The 24190-nt window shown below is 43.3% G+C and overlaps 1 protein-coding gene across 1 annotated transcript in view; it reads right to left on the bottom strand.

Moving 5' to 3' along the window:
- Nucleotides 1-24190, bottom strand: part of SFMBT1 (Scm like with four mbt domains 1) — a 285061-nt gene that overhangs the window by 168474 nt on the left and 92397 nt on the right. The window lies entirely within an intron of this gene.

Raw genomic sequence — 24190 nt, forward strand, 5'->3', positions numbered from 1 at the left:
ACATTGCTAGTGGGAATGTGGAGCAAAGTTTAAAGTAATCCAGAATGGTTTTTGTGGGCATTAAAATTATTGGTACTTAAATCAGTTCATTTGCTGGTTCAATTCTCTAGACCAGGCAAGGCCACTATTAGGTGGATAGGTGAAGATAATCCATCATATAGTACATATATATTGTGTAATGTTTCATATACACATGGGCTGATGAATGGGTGATTTATAGTATTAGAAAACCAAGAACTGCTGTTTGCATTCATAGTGTTTTTTGGATAATAGATTTTAGACAAGACCTTTAAAGTGAAACAGTAGTTATGAAGGTTGGAAAATGTGTTTCAAATCTCTTGTATAGATTTCTAAAATCTACTATCTGTTTTTCCTCTTCTAAAGCCTGTACAGTTGGACTCAAGCTACTAAAGTAGCTTGCTTTACATGTTGAGGGATACAAAGAGTATGATGCTTTTCAAAGTCTCACTCATTTCTCAAATTGAGTGAGTGCAAAATGTGGCATTTGTACAATATACAATGGTTTGGTGGGATATACAAGCTTATTGATCCTCATTTGGATTTTTATTATGCCCATTTAAAACTCTGCTGATATAAGAACAAAGACCTGCATACCACAGCACAACAGAGAATGAAAATAAACTTCTCATGTCAAAAGTATTTGCATTCATAGCAAAATGAGAGAATTATATATTGCTTTAATCTTAATAAAATTATTTTACTCCTCTGTTGAAGAGAATAGAAATGAAAAGGGAAAAAAGTGTACCACCCTTCATTTCATAAATTGCCTTTTTCAGATGTGGCTAACTAAGGGGCGCTGACTGTTCTTGAAGTAAATTTAGCATATAATTGATAGCATACACAGTACTACCTAATGTGTGTATGAGAGTAGAGAGGTAATGTTGGTCAGAATTTACATAACTTCCCAAAGCTCACACCTGAGGTATTAAGAATAAGCTCCTCTTCCAGGATGATTATTGAATACATAGTCATTGGACCTGTTAAAGTATTAACAATTGAATAATGATGACAAACTAATCAAAATAAGCAGAAAAATATCTTCTTGATCTGATCCTTAATAGTAGTATGTGGTCTTAGTTGAATACATTTCAAGTGGCACACTAAATTTCAGATACAAATACCTTTAACTTGGTAGTAATTTTTAATCCTCGTCTTTCTGAATCCAGGGCAATTATTCCAACATCATCATATAGCTATACCCCTGTGTATGGTCTTGAAAACATATTCCCACCCGACATTGTTGTAGCCTTATACCAAAAATGAATATTTTTTTATTTTCACAAGAGCTACCATCACGCAAGAGTGTGCCAAATTGGTGGTTTTGCTTCCTAGGGTTTTCTACATACTTGCTTTAGTTCCAACTTCTCATTAACACCACTAATCACTCAAAACGGTCTCTTGATTTAACCTTGAAATCGTGAAGTTTCTATGTTAGCTTGGTTTTGATGTGAAGCCATAAATTGGCCCACATTTGCACACTTTTTCACAAACTGGGCTGAGCTTGCAGTTTTAAGTTGCATAATCATTTCACTGAGATGTTGTTTTTAAAATAGCCACTGGACTACTACAAAACCCCCAACATTTTTATTCATGTATGGATTATGGTGAAGTCATTTAGAAATGCAAGCATTCAAGTACAGTTACATTAAAAAACCCAACTGAAAATAGTACATTGGGGATTCCATGTTGATTGTCTTCATAGGGTTTTTACAAGTGTAACAGGCTGGAATATAGCCAACAATTCTGTTTGATTGCAAAACATCAGAATTCAGCTTGCTCATTAAGCTGTGTTTGCTCTTTAGTAGTAGAAAGCAACAACAAATCCTTCTCAGAAAGTGAAACTCTGAACATGCAGAAGGAGCAGATTTATTGAGTAAGAAGGGACACTTTTTACCTAATCACTTTAGAGTGCTCTTTAAAGCTTATGACAATCTTAGAAGGCAGTAGTTTCAGATAATGTTATAGCATTCACCAACCAATGCTTCCGCTTGGCTTTGCCATACTAACAAGTATCCCTTAAGGGACAATACAATTGATTAAGCTGCTCCATGTGAACATGGTACATAGGTCATGAAGCCAGAAATGACCTCTAGCCATCTAGAATGACCTCCTCTATAATACAGGCCATAGGACTTCCCTGAACTAATTCCTGTTTGAACTAGAGCATATCATTTTGGAGAAAAAAAATCTTAATTTTAAAATTTCTACTGATGATGAATCTTTGGTTCCAATGGTTATTACCCTCCCTGTTAAAAATCTGGAACTTATTTATTTGCACCTGAATTTGCCTAGTTTCCACTTCTAGCCACTGGATCTTGTTATATGTTAGCTAAATTTAAGTCTTAACAGTTTCTTTGTTCCATATATAGGTATTTATAGACTGATCAAGTCAACCCTTAACCTTCTCTTTGTAAAGCTAAGCAGGGCTCTTTAAGGCTTTCACTATAAGTAAGGCTCCGTGTTTGTCATGGAGGTCACGGATTCTGTGACTTCTGCAGTGGCTGGTGTACCAATCGCACCTGTTGCTGCTGGGGCAGTCTCACCCCCTTGCTCCCCAGCAGCAGGTGTTTGGGTGTGGGGGGATGCTTACCGGGGTGGGGGACGACAACTCCCTGGAAGGGCAACAGGAACTCCCCTTCCTCAGCTCCTAGCTCTACGTGCTGCCTCTGCCCGCAGGCACTGCCCCCACAGCTCCCATTGGCTGCAGTTCCCAGCTAATAGGAGCTGCAGAACTGGGACTTGGGGCAGAGTGGAGGAAGCAGGTGGAGCTCAGGAGCCAGGTAGGGAGCCCCTCCCAGCACCTGCTGTGCCCACCCTGGGGCCACACACATGCCCCCAGCGCCCGCCCAAGTTTTAGTCAGGAGTATATAGTAAAAGTCATGGACTGGTCACGGGCCATGAATTTTTGTTTACTGCCCATAACCTGTCCGTGACCTTTACTAAAAATACCTGTGACTAAAATGTAGCCTTAACTATAAGGCATGTTTCCCCAGTTTTTTAATCATTCCTGTGGCTCTTCTCTGAACCCTCCCAATTTATTGATAGCCTTCTTGAATTGCGGGCACCAGAACTGGTACAATATTCCAGCAGCAGTTGCACCAGTCCTAAATACAGAGGTAATGTAACTGCCTTACTCCTACTCAAGATTTCCCTGTATATATGTCCAAGGATCACATTAGCACTTTATGCCACAGCATCGCACAGGGACCTCATGTTCAACTGATTATCAAATATGACCCCCAGATTCTTTTCAGAGACACTACTTCCTCAGATAGTCCCCCATCCCTGTACGGAAGGCCTACATTCTTTTTTCATAGATGTACGACTTTACATTTGACATATTTTTGCTTGTGCTCAGCTGACCAAGCAATCCAGATCACTCTGTATCAGTGACATAGCCTTTGTTGTTTACCACTCCCCCAATGTTCAGGAATTGTTTTGTTTTCTTCCAGATCATTGATAAAGGTATTAACAGCATAGAGCCAAAAATGATCCCTAGAGGGCCCCATTAGAAACACACCTGCTTGCTGATTCCCCTGTTTACAGTTACATTTTGAGACCTATCAAGTAGCCAGTTTTTAATCAATTTAATGTGATGCAAAATTAACATGGCACAATCTAGTTTCTTAATCAAAATGTCATGCTGCACCAAGTCACATGCCTTACAAAAGTCTACTTGTAGAGGTGCAGACTCACCCCTGCAGCGCCTCCTGCTGGTGACTTCTGGGAATTAGCTCATTCCAGCTCCAGAGCTCCCTCTGCAGGCTGATGATCCACTGCCTCTTGGCCCCCATGTCCCTCCCAGGACCCAGTGCCCCTTTATCTGGGGTGCTGCCCCCTGGCAGTAACCTCTTTCTCTCAGGATCTCCCCACCCCATGCAACCCCCAGTACCTATTGCCTTCTGCTAGGCCACAGCCTGGGGCTTTCCAGGCTGGAGCTCCTCTGCCTTTCCCCAGCCCTGCTCCCCTCAGGTACCCTGGCTCTAGCTCCCTGCAGCCAGACCTTTCTCCCTCTACAGGCAGAGGGAAACTGAGCCTGCTTCAGCCCAGCAGTCCCTTTATAGGGCCAGCTGAGTCGGTTTGGGGCATGGCCACAGCTGCAGCTGTTTCCCCACTCAGCCTGGGCTGTTCTCCCAGCCTGCCAGCCCTCTCCCAGGGCTGGTTCCAACCCAGTCAGGGCTGAAGCGGGTCACCTTACAAAAGTCTACTACATCAACACTATTACCTTTATAAAGCAAATGTGTAATTTCATACAAAAAATCAAGTTAATTTGACAGGATCTATTTTCCATAAACCCATGTTAGTGGGCATTTTAATTATATTACCCTCCTTTAATTATTTATAATTGAGTCCCATATCAGCCATTCCATTATTTTGCCTGGGATCCCTGTTGGGCTGACATAATTACCTGGGTGGTCCTATTTACCCTTTTAAAATATTGTCACAAAATTAGCTTTCTTCCAGTTTTCTGGAAACCCTTACGTTTTCCAAAACTTATTTGAAAAATCAACATTAATACTACAGAAAGCTTCCTGGCCAGCTCTTTTAAACCTCATGGGTGCAAGTTACCCAAACCTGATTGTCTAGCTTTAGTAATTCCCGTTTGAACAGAAATGCACACTGTAAAACAGGAAGTGTTTCAGCAGCTTCATATTATGACTTCATCTGGCTTTTCCCCCAATCACAGAACAGAAATATTTATTGACCATTTCTTTTCTGAATTATTGACAATTCTACCATTTAAATCTAGTAATAGACTGATACCATTGTTTTGATTCTTATTGTTCCCAATAAACTATATAATTATTGTCCTTAACTCTGCTGGACATAGATTTTTTCCTTGTCCTTTTGCTTCCCTCATCAATCTTCTACAATTCCTAACTTCTGATCTATATTCATTATCATCAACTTCCCATTTCTTTCATGTGTTAATTTTTTGTACTTTTTATAGCTGTTTCATGTCCCTTCTAAGCCAGGTTGGTTTTTAACCATTAGGACCACCTTTTTGATTGTGGGTTTGTGGCTCTTTGGACATCAAATAAAATGTTCTTAAACAGTTCATTTATCATTCACATTGTTCTGTTCAAATGCTTTCTACCAACTGATCTGGCTCCTAATGGGAAGTTTTGTGAAATTGACTTTTTTAAAGCATCCAGTGTGTGGTTTTAACTTTATTCTCTTCTCACATAATAAATATGATCAAGTTTGATAATTTGTACCTTAGCTACCACAAAGGTGTTTTTTTTTAAGTTCCCCTCCACCCCCCAGTGGTCAAATAAGAGGTCAGGAGCAGTGTCAATCCAGTGCATGTGGAAATGAGTACAGCATGAGTTGAATTGCAAACAGGTCAACTAAATTTGAGGCAGTTTTATCTCTTGGTTAGAGCTTGGGACTTGTAGGCAGGAAACACTTTTATTCACTTTGTATTTTGTATCATTACATACTCTCTGAATACCGATCTAAAATGGATCTGAAATCTCTCCCTGATGATCTAGGTCAAATGTAAATTTTTCCTTTAAAATTAGCTTTCTGAAAGAGAAACACACTTTGAGGTCTAAAAAAGCTGCTACTCACTACTTCTGAGGTTTACTATGTTTTATTTTTGGTGAAAGTAAAGATTTGTTTCAGGTACTCACTTTTTTACTTGATACTTACATTACCAAAAACTAGTTTAAAAGAATAAGAATGCCCATAGTAGGAACAGGCCTGCCTGGCCCATAATGTACTGGACTCGTCTTCCATACCCTATGTCACAGTCCCACCCTGACACGTCTGGGGTGCTTCTCTCTTCCACACATCCAACTTATGCAGTGATCTGGATTTAAGTTCCCATTAACTGGAAATGGCCCAAGCCACAGAGCAGCCTGTTGTGGAAGCTCAGGATGACATTCCTCCTCCTCCTGGGTTATTCTTTGTGGTTAACACTTTGCCTGAGAGCGAGCCTGTACCTTTGGCTTCAGCAACCCTGTCATCACTCCTCCTGGACAATTCAGTGCCCATCACTTTGGCTGCTCCAGTTCCAGAGGACTTCAATTCCTACCAGGAATTGCTCAGGAGAATGACTGCATCTCTGGGTATTCAAGCTAAGCTGGTATAGGAGAATACCCACAAAATAGGTTTCAGCCCTCCAGGCTTCAGCCCCTGGGAGCGTTGACCTCCCTATTAATGATGCTCTCTTACAGCCAGCAAATCTTTGTGGTGCACGCCAGCATCACTAGCCTCAACAGCCAAGTGAACAGAAAATTGATACCACATTTCTTCCCAGACATTTGTGTTTCTACTCACACCTAATAGGTAATAATTAGAGATATACCAATCTCCTAGAACTAGAAGGGACCTTGAAAGGTCATTGAGTCCAGCCCCCTGCCTTCACTAGCAGGACCAATTTTTGCCCCAGAAACCTAAGTGGCCCCCTCCAGGATTGAACTCACAACCCTGAGTTTAGCAGGCCAATGCTCAAATCACTGAGCTATCCCTCCCCATGAAACTGGCATGAAACTCCTTAGTTATCATGGTGAATAATGAGAGGTCAACAATGAAGATTTAAGTCTACCCCCAAAGGAAAAAACCTAAAAGACTGATTATACTGCTTTGTTCCAGATGATGATTGTGAACCAGCAACCTCTTTTAGTGAGGAATGATTTTCTCAATGGGGAGATGTCTGAATTCATGGACAAATTACCAGATGACTCCAGTGAGGCATTCAAAGCTTTCTTGACTGAGGGCCAGCTTGTAGTGAAGACCTTGCTACAGTCAGCTCTCAGCATTGTGGATGTTTCCTTCAGAGGAATGTCTGGGATAAATGAAACCTATGAGTCTCTTGAACTTCACTTTAGTGCAATAAGATTGGGACCAAAAGCAGGGGGCACAATCAACTCACTCCTCCTCTCCCCAGTTCTGCTGACTTTGCCATGTTATCAACAATTATTAAAAAAAAATAGGAGAGGAAAGATGGCATTGTGGCTAAGGCACTGGGAATCACCCAGGTTCAATTCCTAGCTCTGCCACAGATTTATTGTGTGGCCTTGGGCAAGTCATTCATTCTTATGCCTCAATTCTTCATATCTTAGAGGGGGATGATAATCTCTTTATATTGCCTATTTAGACCCTGCTCTTTGGGGCAGGACATGTACATACACTAGGGTACTAATCTCAGTTGTGCCTTGATGCTACTGCAGTACAAATTAATAACTATTACATGCACCACTTTCCAATGTCATCTTCCTTCTATACCAGTGGTGGGCAACCTGTGGCCCATCAGGGTAATCTGATTTCAGGCCACGAGACATTTTGCTGACCTTGACCGTCTGCAGGTGCAGCTCCCAGTAGCCACAGTTTGCCATTCCTGGCCAATGGGAGCTGCGGGAAGCGGTGGGATACAGGGCTGTGCTGGCCACCACTTCCCACAGCTCCCATTGGCTGGGAATGGTGAACCATGGCCACTGGGAGCTGCGGGGGGCCATGACTGCAGACGGTCAATGTCAGCAAAATGTCTCTCAGCCTACAGTCAGATTACCCTGATGGGCCACATGCAGCCCGCAGGTTGCCAACCACTGTTCTATACCGTCTTTTGGCTATTCATCCTATCACTACTTCTGTTACTTGTAAAACTCTCCCTAAAATAGGTTCTATGTTCCCATATATCTGATAATTGCATTAATAGATCTGCCTTGTCACCTTTTCATCAAAGGTCTAGCAAGAACAGAATAAGTTCATATCCTTCTTAATGTATCAGTGAATCGTGTATCCACATAGACTTTGGGCTTGTCTATACAATGGGATAATGCATTCACGTCCTGGTCACTGCCAGGGTAATAAATGAGCAAAATTAGAATTGCTTATTTGTGAGCATAAATTTAACTTAGCTGGTGTTCTTAAAATCTGTTGGGAGGAGTCACATTTTTGGTATGTTAAAATAAATTATCTATTAAGGAAGGATCAAATGGGCAAAAAAAGGGGAGGGGGACTGGCACTCTGTCAAAAATGACTTTTTCCAGTTGAGTTACTGACAACTTGGAAGAAAGTGATCTTGAATGCTTATGGATCAATGTCCTCACCGATAAAGCACAAAATGCGGGTTTTCACTGATGTCTGCTACAGACCTGTACTCTAGTGTGATTTGCTGAATGACCACCTCCACAAGCACTGATCTATAACATGTAGGAAAAAGCACTGTGTAATCATGGAGACCACAATCTGAGTGCTGGAAGTCTCATGCTGCCAGTACTAAAACATCCTTGGAATTTCTAAATTATAGTTGACAATTTTCTAACTTGAGAAATGTTATATCCAACACAGGGTATTCTATATTGGACCTCAGCTTGACAGATTAAGAGGATTTGGTCCCAGAACTTAAAAAAAACCCACCTTTGTGGTAGCTAAGGTACAAATTATCAAACTTGATCATATTTATTATGTGAGAAGAGAATAAAGTTAAAACCACACACTGGATGCTTTAAAAAAGTCAATTTCACAAAACTTCCCCTTGGAGGGGGGGGGGGGGGAGGAGAGACACTTAAGATCATCACTTGACTGTTTGCAGCTGATCATTGGTTACGGTTTTTCTACACACTACCTCCCTCACGGGAGGCTTGAGCAATGCAGTGTAGTCTAGGCTTGAAGGAAAGTCACTATACAGGTACAAAATTGTCTGATATGTGAGGGAGCCTGGTAGTGCCCTATACCTAAACACTTTTAAGAACAAACTTCCTGTAAAAACAAATGCAGATTAAAGTTTTGTCAGTTTTCCAGGGCCTGTTCATTTACCATTGTCTGCAATGATGTAATAGTCATTAAAGATCCACATTAATTAGGACATACATTTCTGAGTGCCCTACCTATGCAAAGAGTATAAGTGCACCATCTGGGGCAGTTCAAGCTAAGATATCCATAAGTACTTTTATAGGGAAAGATCACAGCAGCCCCTAGCAGACTGCTGTAAGAATATGAGGAGGAGGGTAATGTAAGGAACCTGGAAGACTGGACACTGCAAATAGCCTTTTTGTTTGCTTATTTCTTTTAAAGCCATTTAGGACGAAATGAGTGAACTGATTTACTGCTGGAGGTTGTAACTCATGATTAATTTTAGCACATCCATATGGACTGGGTCCTGTTAATATCAGTGCTCAAGTATCTACATCATTATTTCAGTTAATTAGTATTCAAGAGGACACTTGGATGATTTTGTTAGTTGTGTATAAAAAGCCTCATCAACATCTTCTTTGTGGTTAGGTGGTCTGTAGCAGACTCCTACTATGACATCACCTTTGTTTTTACACCCCTTTTATTCTTACCCAGAGACTTTCAACAAGTCTGTCCTCTATTTCCATCTCAACCTCATGCCAAGTGTACACATCTTTCACATTAGGCAAACACCTACTCCCTTTTTTCCCCTGCCTGTCCTTCCTGAGCAAGTTGTACCCTTCTATTACAGTATTCCAGTCACATGTATTATCCCACCAAGTCTCTGTGGGAGAAGGAACAAAGCGACAGTTTTTTGTAGACAGAATTTACTGTAGTAGCAGACCTGGATTTCTGAGCCTGTTTGTTTCTACTATGTTCAGGAAACGGGACTTGATATACTTTTATTGACAACCCAGCTCCCCCACCCCACCCCACCCGCCCCAAAAAATATGCCTGACCCTAACACAGATTTCTCATGCTAATGGAAACAATCCTGCAAGGACCCAACCAATGGCTAACCACTCAGGCCAAAGAGATGAACTTGGCCCAAGAATATTAATAACTTTTCAAAATGTTGGCTACACTGAGGTCCAATTTATTGAGCTGTGGATCAATGTAGCAGCTACTCCTCCCCTTTCCCCTCTGCCTACATATAAATTGTTAATCTGAAGTGATGCTATATGAAGAAAATTCTTGGATAAAATATAATTTGGGGATAAAGGTCCTCATCTATTAAGCTATGGATGTTGTAACATCATCTTCTGCTGTTCCTTTTTTGGGGGGGAAAGGGTATGCTATTTAAAAGTAGAATAGTACCTTGTGATGGTAAGGAAAAAGTGTATGGAAAATATCTGTCGCACCAAACACATTTTAAAACTAGATAATTTTTTCCAAAGGATGCCATCAATGTAGCTGGGTGATGGACAACTTAAATTTCAGTATTTTGTGTAATTTCTTCCTTTAATTTTCAATGTGCTAGATTTATGTTTTAGTGCATTAGACATTAATCATAAATATCCTTCTATTGATTGTATCTGTAGAGCAGCAAGGAACAGATCTCATGTTCAGTAGTTACATGAGAAAAAATCAAATTACAATGAAAATAAAAGGTCCTGTCTGTCATTAGATGTGATGCAACTAGTAAGACATTAGAAATGGAGAACTAACTCTAATATAAAAGAGATGCAAAAACTGGGATGGGGAGCTTGTGGACTCCTTCTCTTCTGGCCCCCTGGACAGCTAATAAATAAACTAAAATGTGATCTAGTTAAACTGGTCATAATTGACTGGCAGTAGTAGTCTGTCATTTCATGTAGAGCAGGGCTGCCCAGAGGATTCAGGGGGCCTGGGGCAAAGCAATTTCAGGGGCCCCTTCCATAAAAAAAAAGTTGCAATACTATAGAGTACTATATTCTCATGGGGGCCCTTGTGGGGCCCAGGGCAAATTGCCCCACTTGCCCCCCCCCCCAAGGAAGCCCTGGGAAAAATAAACATTTAAAAACCTTCCGCATCTCGGCACAAACCCAGTTTTGAGAGAACTTCTTTTCAAGTCACCTTTACAAGGTATCACTGGCTCTCAGCATCAGCTAGTGCTAAAAGGCACTAAAGCTCATTAAAAGGGCTGGACAAATATTTTCCATCAAAATTTTTGGATCGAAAACTAGGGGTTTTTAAAAAGCAGAAAAAAATCACAGATAATGTCTGCTTTCCTTCAAAATTTGTTGTATTTTTTTTTAATTGAAAAGCTGAAATTTAGTCTGCCAAAACCTGAACATGTTTTGGGGTTTGGCCAAATATTTGCTGCTTGCTGTGTTTGTTTAAAGAAACAAAAAAAATCTGCTTAAAAAAATAGAATCCAAAACTTTTGAACCACCTCAGCTTGTGACCAAACACCTGAGCCCATCCAGTCAGAGATTTTTCCAGGTTTCTGATACTCTGCTGGCTTCCTTGACTCATATCTGTCTCCATAACTTTGGGTTCATTTAGCTTAGAACATAAGAATGGCCATACTGGGTCAGACCAAAAAGGTCCATCTAGCCCAGTATCCTGTCTACCGACAGTGGCCAATGCCAAGTGCCCCTGAGGGAGTGAACCTAACAGGTAATGATCAAGTGATCTCTCTCCTGCCATCCATCTCCACCCACTGACAAACAGAGTCTAGGGACACCATTCCTTACCCATCCTGGCTAATAGCCATTAATGGACTTAACCTCCATGAATGTATCTGTTTCCTAGAGACTAGCTCCAGGGGGTCCCTCACAAACTGGAGACGGTTACTGTGGGTTTGTCTTTAGTATAGCTTATGTACATACTCCATGAATTGAGCATTTGAGCTTGTTCCAGAATCTGGGATGAGCCTATGTTGTGAAAACTGAAATGCTCAAAATAGCACATGCAAGTGAATGGACACGGTGCTAAAATTAAATTAACCCAGGGGTTCTCAAACTGGGGGTTGGGACCCCTCAGGGGGTCACAATTTTATTACTGGGGGTTGAGAGCTGTCAGCCTTCACCTCAAACCCTGCTTTGCCTCCAGCATTTATAATAGTGTTAAATATATAAAAAAGTGTTTTTAATTTATAAGGGGGGTGTCGCACTCAGAGATTTGCTATGTGAAAGGGGTCACCAGGACAAAAGTTTGAGAACCACTGAATTAACCCCTCTGGAGCATCGGGGAATGCAGGGGTGGGAGGTCTCCCTTGGTAGGGTTGGGAAGGAGGAAGGTTGGTGTAGGATATTGCTCTTCTCATGTGATCCCTCCCCCATGGAAAAGATAACAGCTTGGCTGTTTGTGTTAAATAGCTGTCTGCAAGCCTCAAACTGCTGAATGAGCTATAGGGTAGGAAGGCTGTGCCTCCCCAAATAGCCTGGCCCTGCTCCCTATCTGACCCCCACCCACTTCCTGCCCCCTGACTGCCCCACTCAGAATCCCCGACCCATCCTGCTCCTTGTCCCCTCACTGCCCCCCCGCGAGACCCCCTACCCAACAACTCCACTGTTCCCTGTCCCCTGACTGCCCGCACCCACTGCTGAGTCCTGACAGACCCCCCAGAATGCCCACAATCCAATCCCCATTCCCTGTCCCCTGACCTCCCCTCCAGAAACTCTGCCCCCTCCCTGTGCCCTGATTGTCCCCGGGACTCCCTGCCCCTTATCCACACCCCCCCCCCGGCCCCAGCCCTTTGCCATGCTGCTTACCCCCACCTCCCCCCTCTCTCGGAGCCTCAGTGCACCGCGTCCAGGAGCGGCTCTGGACAGCGCTGCAGCGGCGTGGCTCCAGCGGGGCCCCGGAGCTCGCAGCCCAGTCCCCTTACCACGTGGCTCCGAGCGGGGCGGAGCTCAGGCCCCGCTAGAGCCACACCGCTTTAGCTTTGTCCAGGGCCACTCCTGTATGCGGCGCGCTGAGGCTCTGGGGGATGGGGGAAGGCGGAAGCGGGGCCGGGGCCAGAGCATTCTCTTGGAGGCCCCTGCAGGTCCCGTGGCCTGGGGCAAATTACCCCAATTGCCCCCCCCTCTGGGCAGCCCTGCTCTAGATTAAGTTCATGTGTTTGCAGTTCTTAATGGAGTAAATCAACCACATGCAGAAGCAAACCGCAGAATCAGGTGAAAAATGCAAAGACAGACCTACATTATTTGTCCTTATGCATAATGCACTGAAATTATAAGGTTAGGTGTCTAAACATTAATCTGCCCCTGTTGGTGGTGGTGAGCAGGTATGGGCTGGAAAATGTGTTGTCTTTCAAAATCCACTCTGTTTTGGAGGAAGATACTTAGGGCAGGTCCATACTCACCGCGCGGGTCGACGAGGTGAATTCAACTTCACGGAGTTCGAACTATCGCGTCTGATCTAGACGTGATAGTTCAAACTCCAGAAGCACCGCGGTCGACTCCGGTACTCCACCACTGCAAACGGCGGTGGTGGAGTCGACGGGGGAGCCGCGGAGTTCGACCCCGCCGCATCTGGACGGGTGAGTAGTTCGAATTAGGGTACTTCGAATTCAGCTACGCTATTCCCGTAGCTGAATTTGCGTACCCTAATTCGAACCCCCTTTTTAGTGTGGACCAGGCCTTAGTGTAACTTGATTCCCTGTGTTTTTACTTCCACAAAAATTTAATGTATTTTAATATTTTCATGTTGAAGCCAGGAATGGGGTAGAGGGGGAAAGGATGGAACACTGTTGTGATTATTGTAAGTCTTTTAGTGGATCTAAAGGCAGAGGCCTGGAATTACTTCAAGTCAAAGTTGCAGAAACTATCAGAAGCCTGCATCCCAAGAAAGGGGGAAAAAATTCATAGGCACGAGTTGTAGACCAAGATGGATGAGCAAGCATCTCAGAGAGGGATTAAGAAAAAGCAGAAAGCCTACAAGGAGTGGAAGATGGGAGGGATCAGCAAGGAAAGCTACCTTATTGAGGTCAAAATACATAGGGATAAAGTGAGAAAGGCCAAAATCCATGTAGAGGTGGACCTTACAAAGGGAATTAAAACCACTAGTAAAAGGTTCTATAGTCATATAAAGAAGAAGAAAACAAAGAAAGAAGGATATGTATTTCCACATTGCAGTCCCACATCACAGACGTTACCTCAGATTTGTGGTGAGCAGTGGCCACTATCAGTTTGCCGTCCTCCCGTTCGGCCTGTTGGCAGCTCCTCGAGTTTTCACCAAATGCATGGCAGTCGTCGTGGCATTCCTGTGCAAGCGCCAGATACAGGTTTTCCCAGACCTCGATGACTGGCTGATCAAAAGCTGCTCCAAAGCCCAAGTGGAGGGTCAGGTTGACTTCATAAGAAGGACCTTCTTGGAACTGGGTCTCTTTCTCAACAAAGAGAAATCCACTGTGTCCCCTGTGCAGAGGATAGAATTCATAGGCACAGTCCTAGAATTGACCCAAGCCAGGGAGTACCTCTCCGAAGCCAGGTTCCAGTCGCTAGGGGACATTATACAGGGCCTCAGGCAGTTTCCCACGACCACAGCAAGGACCTGCCTGAAACTGCTCGCACACATGGTGGCATACACCTATGTAGTGCAGCATGCCAGACTCCGATTTTGCTCACTCTAGTCTTGGCTGGCATCGGTTTATCAACCAGCCCGGGACGCTCTGGACAGCATCATAACTTTGCCCTGCCTGGTACTGGACTCCCTCCTGTGGTGGCTTGACCCGCAGGCGGTTTGTGCAGGAGGGCCCTTCGCCAGCCTTCAGCCATCTCTCTCATTGATGACAGATGCCTCGGAGCTAGGCTGGGGAGCTCATTTAGGAGACCTCAGGACTCAAGGCCTCTGATCTCAGGTGGACCTAGCTGTGCATATCAATGTCAGGGAGCTGAGAGCGGTGTGCCTGGTGTGCCAGGTTTTCAAAACCCACATAGCAGGCAGGTGGATTTCAGTCCTCACAGACAACACCTCAGTGATGTTTTATATCAACAAACAAGGAGGTGCATGCTCCTCTCCCCTGTGCCAGGAAGCCCTTACACTGTGGGATGTGTGTGGAACACTCAATACACCTGCAGGCTTCATGCCTCCCAAGAGTGCAGAAGAAGCTGGCAGACAGTCTCAGCTGAACTTTCCATATTCTAGCCCTAGAAAAGGTTCAGAAAAGGGCAACTAAAATGATTAGGGGTTTGGAGACGGTCCCATATGAGGAAAGATTAAAGAGGCTAGGACTCTTTAGCTTGGAAAAGAGGAGACTAAGGTATATAATATATATATTTATGATAGAGGTATATAAAATCATGAGTGATGTGGAGAAAGTGGATAAGGAAAAGTTATTTACTTATTCCCATAATACAAGAACTAGGGGTCACCAAATGAAATTAATAGGCAGCAGGTTTAAAACAAATAAAAGGAAGTTCTTCTTCACGCAGCGCAGTGTCAACTTGTGGAACTCCTTACCTGAGGAGGTTGTGAAGGCTAGGACTATAACAGTGTTTAAAAGAGAACTGGATAAATTCATGGTAGTTAAGTCCATAAATGGCTATTAGCCAGGATGGGTAAAGAATGGTGTCCCTAGCTCTGTTCGTCAGAGGATGGAGATGGATGGCAGGAGAGAGATAATTTGATCATTGCCTGTTAGGTTCACTCCCTCTGGGGCACCTGGTATTGGCCACTGTCAGTAGACAGATACTGGGCTAGATGGACCTTTGGTCTGACCCGGTACGGCCATTCTTATGTTCTGATGGCCACAAGTGGTCCCTCCGGCTGGGTGTAGTGAGCTCAATTTTCCATCTCTGGGGGTCTCCCCAGGTAGACCTGTTCGCCACTTGTGGCAACAGGAAACGTCAACTGTTCTGCTCCTTCATGAATCACAGTGCAGGGTCCATTGTGAATGCCTTCCTTCTCCCATGGGGCGGGGACCGCCTGCTTTATGCGTTCCCACCAATACTGCTGGTCCACAAGGTGCTCCTCAAGATCCGCAGGGACCGGGCCCAAGTCGTACTGATAGTGCCGGTGCGGCCATGCCAGCACTGGTTCACGTTGCTCATGGAGATGTCTGTGGTGACCCCACTCACTTTGCCATTTGTCCTGGACCTGATCACACAGGACCATAGCTGCCTCTGGCACCTGAACCTAGAGTCGCACCACCTCATGGCCTGGATGCTCCATGGCTAAACACTGCGGAACTGACTTGTTCAGATCAAGTCAGGCAAGTCCTCCTTGGTAGTAGGAAGCCCTCCATGAGGGTGATGTTCCTTGCCAAGTGGAAGAGGTTCTCCAGCTGGGCAGAGCAATGCAGTCAGTCACTGTCGCTTGCCCTCATACCATTCATACTGGACTACCTCCTTCACCTTAAACAACAAAATCTGTGTCTGTCATCAGTAAGGGTCCACTTTGCCACCATCTCCACCTTCCATCTGGGCGCAGACAGATTCTCGGTCTTCGTGAACCCTATGGTCAGTCGTTTCCTCAAAGGCCTTCACAGGTTCTTCCCACAAACACATCAGCCTGTCCCAGCCTGGGATCTTAAATCTGGTCCTCTCCAGACTTACGGGTCCTCCATATGAACCACTGGCAACATGCTCCCTGCTCTCTCTTTTACAAAGTGGCGTTCCTCGTGGCAATAACCTTGGCTAGGAGGGTGTCGGAGCTCAGGGCCCTCACGTCTAAGCCTCCTTACGCAGCTTTTCATAAGGATAAGGTCCAACTCAGACCTCACCCAGCCTCTCCCTCTAAGGTTGTCTCCCAGTTCCACATGAGCCAGGACATCTTCCCAGGACAAGCTTCATCCATTGGATGTATGTAGGGTGCTGGCCTTCTATATAGAGAGGACTAAGCCATTCCAGAAATCATCCAGCCATTTGTGGCCATGGTGGACAGAATGAAGGGCCTCCTTGTCTCATCTCAACACATCTTGTCGTGGATCACATCCTGCATTCAAGAGTGTTACAGCTTGGTGAAGGTGCCCGCTCCGCCGATTACCACTCATTCCACCAGGGCCCAGGCCTCCTCAGCTGTGTTCCTGGTGCAAGTCCCCACCCAGAAAATCTTCAGGGCAGCAACGTGGTCCTCGATACACACGTTCACGACACACTATGTGATTACACAACAGGTTAGAGACGATGCGGCCTTTGGATGAACTGTGGTCCAATCAGTGGATGACTCCAATCCTACCTCCTGAACTTTGGCTTGTGAGTCACCTGGTTGGAATGGACATGAACAATCACTCAAAGGAAAAATAGTTACTCACTTTCTCATAATTGTTGTTATTCAAGATGTGGTGTTCATGTCCATTCCAATACCCACCCTCCTTCCCCTCTGTCGGAGTAGCTGGCAAGAAGGACCAGAGGGGATAGAGGGTTGTCAGGGCCCTATGTTGGGCATCATGAAGGCGCCACTGCAGGGGGCAGTCAGGCCGACCCTACGGATGCTGGTAAGGGAAAATCTTCTGGCTGGCGCGCACACACATGGTTGGAATGGACGTGAACAACGCATCTCGAAGAACAACAGTTATGAGAAAGCGAGTAACTGTTTTTTTATGGGTGGACTGATTGCAACTCCAGAAATTCATCCAGAAATTACAACTCCAGAGATTCAACTTTTGTTTTGTATGAAAAATATGACATCTCCCACATCTTACAGCACTTACTCTGAGTGTAGAAAGAATTTCAATAATTTACAGATTTATGGTTTACCTTGAGTTAAAATTAAACTGGGTCCTTGAAGACACTTATCTGTCAGTCTTTCCTTTGCCCCCACATCACCTGTGCGTGAACACTTTTTTCCACAAAGAGGTCAGATACAGAGTGATCGATCAGTCCTCATCCTCAAATGACACCTGCACAACACATTCAAAAGATGCACCTGAGAGATTAAATTAATAATTTTGCTAGATGCTAAAAATCATGGACTGAATAGAGAGCCTGGGTTTATGGCTTATTACGCTCCCCCAGGCTTATCCCCAGCTGTTTATCCTCCCCCTTCCTTTCCTCCCTATGACTGGAGGGGTGTTAACAGGCCACTTCACCTTGAATGGTACCTTGAAACGTGTGTTAACTAAACAATCTGTTCCACCTTGTATATAGCTGTGACAATCTAGTAGCTTTCCAGACCTGAAGAAGACTGTGTAGCTCAAAAGCTTGAATCTCTCACAACAGAAGCTGGTCCAATAAAAGATATTACCCCACCCATCTTGGCTCTCTAATGCTCCTCAAAGACTCAGTGGCTGTATCTTATTTTGGACATACTAACTTGAGGTTCCATGTGGTATTGCTGGCTGAACTCCACTACACGTTGAGGCAGCAGTGCTGGGGGATTTGAAGCAGGAACTGAGTCCTTACAGTATAAAAACGGGGCTCTTCTTGCCCCTTTCCCATAGTGCCTGTCTTAATAACAGCCTTCTTTAATTTGCAAGGGATTTATTGGTTTAAGAACCAGATTTATCTGTAATTTTGGTTGTTAGCCATGCAAACAGCTGTAAACCTAGTTTAATGGGCTGGTGGACTGTTTGCTTTGTACTGCTTTGGTGCATCAGAAAATCTTCAGCAAGAAGTCAAAATTTCTACATATCCTAGAATCAACAGAAACATGCCATAGTAGCATTCTGTTTTGAGTATATTTCATGTTCAAGTGTGTAATTTTTAAATTTAAAAAAAATCTAAAGAAATTTCCAAATATTCTAAATTTTAACTCCATCCTTAGATTTTTATCAGTAATTTAAGGGTAAACATATTACAGGGATGTTGTAATCGTTCCAAAATTAATTACCATAAACCCAAGAAATTCATAACTAGTTATACTTTGAAGAAATCCAAACATGCTGAGGCATGGAAATGCAGTTAAGGCACTCAAACAACTCCGCCCTGTAGAGATGCAATAAGAAGAAAGATCCTATGTCTTAAATAGGACTGATGTAATCTGGCAACAAAACCATTAAAATACCTGCGTACAAAATATATCAGAAGGACAGAATAAGTTGTGCTGGTGGGGGAGTGGCACTATATGTGAAAGAGCATAGAATCAAATGTAGTAAAAATCTTAAATGAACCAAACTGTACCATAGAATCTCTATAGATAGTAATTCCATGCTCTAATAATAAGAATATAGCATTAGGGATATATAGAGAGATTAGAGAGGCTATTAAAATAAAAAACTTAATAATAGGGGATTTCAACTATCCCCATATTGACTGGGTACATGTCACTGCAGGACAGGATGTAGAGATAAAGTTTCTTGGCGCCTTAAATGACTGCTTCTTGGAGCAGCTAGGTCTGGAACCCAGAAGAAGAGAGGCAATTCTTGATTTAGTCTTAAGTGGAGCACAGGATCTGGTCCAAGAGGTGAATATAGCTGGACCACTTGGTAATAGTGACCATAACATAATTAAATTTAATATCCCTGTGGCGTGGAAAATACCACAGCGGCCCAACACTGTAGCATTTAATTTCAGAAAGGGGGACTACACAAAAATGAGGAAGTTAGTTAAACAAATTAAAAGATACAACACAAAAAGCTGCATGGAAATTTTTTAAAGACACCATAATAGAGACTCAACTTAAATGTATACCCCAAATTAAAAAAACATAGTAAGGGAACCAAACAAGTGCCACTGTGGCTAAACATCAAAGTAAAAGAAGCAGTGAGAAACAAAAAGGCATGCTTTAAAAAGTGGAAGTTAAATCCTAGTGAGGAAAATAGAAAGGAGCATAAACTCTGGCAAATGAAATGTAAAAACATAATTAGAAAGGGCAAAAAAGAGTTCGAAGAACAGCCAGCCAATGACTCCAAGTAATAATAAAAAAAAAGTTTGCTAAGTACATCAGCAGCAGGAGCCTGCTAAACACTCAATGGGGCCACTGGACAATCGAGGTGCTAAAGGAGCACTCAAGGATGAAAAGGCCATTGCAGGGAAACTAAATGAATTCTTTGCATCAGTCATCACGGCTGAGAATTTGAGGGAGATTCCCAAACCTAAGCCATTCTTTTTACGTAACAAATCTGAAGAACTGTCCCAGATTGAGCTCTCATTAGAGGAGGTTTTGGGACAAATTGATAAACTAAACAGTAATAAGTCACCAGGACCAGATGATATTCACCCAAGAGTTTTGAAGGAACTCAAATGTGAAATTGCAGAACTGCTAACTGGAGCTTCTGTACCAAATAACTGGAGGATGGCTAATGTGATGCCAATTTTTAAAAAGGGCTTCAGAGGTGATCCCGGCAATTACAGGCCAGTAAGCCTGGCTTCAGTACCGGGCAAACTGGTTGAAACTACAGTAAAGAATAAAATTCTCAGACATATTAACATAATTTGTTGGGGGAAGAGTCAACATGTTTTTTGTAAAGGGAAATCATGCTTCACCAATCTACTAGAATTCTTTGAGGGGGCCAACAAGCATGTGGACAAGGGAATCCAGTGAATATAGTGTACTTAGATTTTCAGAAAGCCTTTGACAAGGTCCCTCACCAAAGGTTCTTAAGCAACATAAGCTGTCAAGAGATAACAGAGAAGGTCCTCTTATGGATTGATAACTATTTGAAAGGTAAGAAACAAGGGGTAGGAATAAATGGTAAGTTCTCAGAATTGAGAGTGGTAAATAGGAGGGTCCCCTAGGGGCCTGTACTGGGCCCAGTCCTTGAAGATACTTAGCATTTGTGTCAGTCTTTCCTTTGCCCCCACATCACCTGTGGATGAACACTTTTTACAAAGTGATCACTCTGTGTCTGACCTATCAGTCCTCATCCTCAAATGAAACCTGCACACATTCAAAAGATGAGCCTGGGAGTTTAAATTCATAATTTTGCTAGAGAGCTTGGCTTTATAGATTACTACAACACCCCTGATCTCCCCAGAACTAGGGGTCACCAAATGAAATTAATAGGCAACAGATTTAAAACAAACAAAAGGAAGTATATTTTCACACAATGTACAATCAACCTGTGGAACTCCTTGCCAGGGGATGTTGTGACAGCCAAGACTATAACAGAGTTAAAAAAAACTAGATAAGTTCATGGAGGATAGGTCCACCAATGGCTATTAGCGAGGGTGGACGGGGATGGTGTTCCTAGCCTCTGTTTGCCAGAAGCTGGGAATGGGCAACAGGGGATGGATTACTTGGTGATTACCTATTCTGTTCACTCCCTCTGGGGAACCTGGCATTGGCCACAGTTGGAAGACAGGGTACTGGGCTAGATGGACCTTTGGTCTGACCCAATATGGCTGTTTTTATGTTCTTAATCATAACTGTATTGCTATTGCATGACATCATTACAGGACAGGGTAAATTTTGTTTGACTGCCTAACTGTGCCCCTTAGATTAACCTTCATTGCTCACTAATACCCAATATGTGCTCCAGGCCAAAGTTGTTATAAATTGAAAATTCAGAAGAAAACAGCTGTGTTCGTATTTAAATAGCCAACACAGTTTCAGTTAGAATTGTATGCAGAAGGCATTTCAAGAGAATTAATACCCCATGCATTAGCCAAAAAATATTTTGTATCTTCTCTTAACATTCCATTCATTTTGTTAAATATCTTTCATGTTTTATTCATGATTTTTGAGTTCATTTACAAAATTACAAGGCTTTACTAAATTGGTACAGTGCTAACAGACCTTTTGAAAACCTCATGAATTTTTTTTCCCCCCCATGATGGGTTAATACAAAATGATATTGAAAAATAGCTTTTTTATAAACTTGAGAAAAGCTATTTAATAACTGCAATAACACACTCCAGTGACTTGATTATCACTAGATAAACACATGTCTTGGTTAGCTGAGTGCATCAACGTAATGCACACATTGCAAGGAACATGCTGATTTCAGGGGCACACCGTATCTGCATGCTTTGTGACAGCATTAATTCAATACTGTAATAGAACAAACCGAGGTGTTTTACAATTGCCAGCTTCTGTAATTTTTCTATGACCAGCTACAATGGGAATTTAAAAACACACTTGACTCGCCAACTATAGTAAATCGTTGTCTTGGGGGAAAAAAAAAATCTGCTTAACAAATTGTCTAAAATTCAAGCTGAGTTAAATAACAAATGCAAAGCAAAGGCAACCTTTGTTCCCATTCACTTTCAAACAGATGCAAATGATACATTAAAAACATATACAGTTGACTAATATCATGGTGTGACTGCTGAACACTATTATTTTATCTTTTTTTAAATAGTGGCCAAGAGCAGAACTCCTTTGTGTTAAGCACTCTGAGAAACAGAATAAGAGACAGGCCCTGCTCCAAAGAGCTTATAGTCTAAATAGACAAGTCAGACCCAGTATGGGGGAAAGGGCAGGGCTATCCTTAGGCACTTGCAGCTGCATAGGGCACCTGAAAATTTGGGGCACCACTGGGTCTTAGTGTCTACCCTCCCGGCTCTTCCTATTCCTATTCTGACCCTTCCTGCAGGCTCCCACAGCTGGCTGCTGCAGCCTGGTGACTCACCAGGGAGGGGATCTAGTAACTTAAAAGTAAAAAAGCCTGCCAGATCTACTAGCACAGGGGTGGGCAAACTTTTTGGCCCGAGGGCCACATTGGGGTGTGAAACTGTATGGAGGGTCAGGTAGGGGAGGCTGTGCCCCCCAAACAGACTGGCCCCTGCCCCCCTATCTAACCCCCCCACTTTCTGCTCCCTGACTGCCCCCCCAGAGACCCCCACTCATCAACCCCCCCCTCCTTGTCCCCTGACCGCCTCCTAGGGCCCCTGCCCCAACCGCCCCCTGGGATCCCACCCCCCATCCAACTCCCCACCCCACTCCGTCCCCTGACTGCCCCGACCTCTATCCACACCCCCGCTCCCTGACAGGCCTCGGGATCTCACACCCTATCCAATCCCCCCTGGTCCCCTGCCCCCTCACCTCTGCCTTATCCAACTGCCCCCTGTCCCATGACTGTCCCCAGGACACCCTGCCCCATATCAACCCCTCAGCCCCCTTACCATGCTATTCAGAGCAGCATGTCTGGAGCCGTGCCTCCTGGCTGGAGCCAGACACGCTACTGCGCTGCCCTGCATGAGCGCGCAGCTCAGCCGCCCAGAGCACCACCCGCGCGGTAGCATGGCTGCCAGGAGCTTAGGGGCCGGGCAGGATGAGCCCATGGGCCAGATGTGGCCCACAGGCCATAGTTTGCCCACCTCTGTACTACCACAACATTGAAACTGTTAAAGAGCCATTCAAGTGGTAATGAAGCTATTTAACAGGCATTTGCCAACCTCCAGGTATCTACTGTCAGTTTCTGAATTTACTGACAAACAGTTGTGCATTATTGTAATATTTACTCAGAACATGTTTGTCTACAGGACCTTAGTTTAAAATTTGCTTTAAAAATATTTCATTAGTGAGCTGGTGAAGATTATATAATCACATTTCTAAAAACTCCTTGCACAGATTTTTAGATGCACAATCATCTTTAGCCTTAAATGCTTGGATCTTCAGACATAGTTTTTTAAATAAATCCCTCAAAAGACCACCCTTATCTAAAAAAACATTTTAATTTTAATCCTATAACAAAAAAATCCTGTAACAAAAAAAACTTGCTTTCAAAGTCTTCCTGTCCTTTCTGTTCATCCATTTCTCCCTTCACCCACCCGCCACTTTTGAAGAGAACCCTTAAAGGGACAACACCCCTTTCCTTCCAGATAGCTGGACAAAGAGTTTCCCTTTCTTTACTTTTGACTATCTGATGAAGTAGTTTTAAGAGAACCCTCCAGCAAAATCAGTACCTAGTAAGATATAAAGTCCTTGGTTATGCCTAAAATCTTTGGAAACATTATTTAATATTGGTGAAATTTCATAAACATGTCTACTGTTATGGAGATCACACAAAGTCAATTAGTGTTCCCTTTTTCTAAAAGCAATGAACATTGTTATGAACACACTAAACCTCTGTAACTGATTAATTTAAAATGTCTATTTCAGTGAGTTAAATATGTAGCAATCTGGAATGATTACTTTATGAAGGCTTAAGAGTACATTTAAAATATAAAAATTGGCTTAGAAATACTGATTAAGAAAAAGTAAAACAGAAGAGCTGTATCATGTATTCCATAATATTTGATGTTGTAGTCAGCAAGACAGCTGACTTGCCCTTACTACAAAGATTTTTGCAAATAAATTTGACAAACTTCAGGGCATATAAAAAAACAGAAAACAAAAAATAAAAACAAACCTCTGTGACTGACATTTTTTATTCCCAAATTTAGTGCTTTTAACTAAGTACCTTTTGCGTGTCCAGTCTTCACCTATCTGGCATGCAGTGGAAAACATGCTTCATTTTTTTAGAAAGAAATTGCAGAAGAGTGTGTGTGTGTTTGTTTTTCCCCCAAATATCACTTGCTTCATTTGGGTTCAGTGATTTGGATGGAAGGGGGTGAGCAGGGCCGGGGAGGGGAGAGGGTGGGGCCTGAGGCAGAACAGGGGTGGAGTATGGCAGGCGAAAGAGGTGTGCTGGGGAGCTAGCTTCATCCACTGCCCATGACAGCAGATAAAAGCGGGCTGGCTCCCGCATACCCAGTTCATGCGGCAGTTGCCTTAGACAGGGGTCGTATTCACC

This window comes from Mauremys reevesii, linkage group 7, assembly GCF_016161935.1.
Source record: "Mauremys reevesii isolate NIE-2019 linkage group 7, ASM1616193v1, whole genome shotgun sequence".
NCBI lineage: Eukaryota > Metazoa > Chordata > Testudines > Geoemydidae > Mauremys > Mauremys reevesii.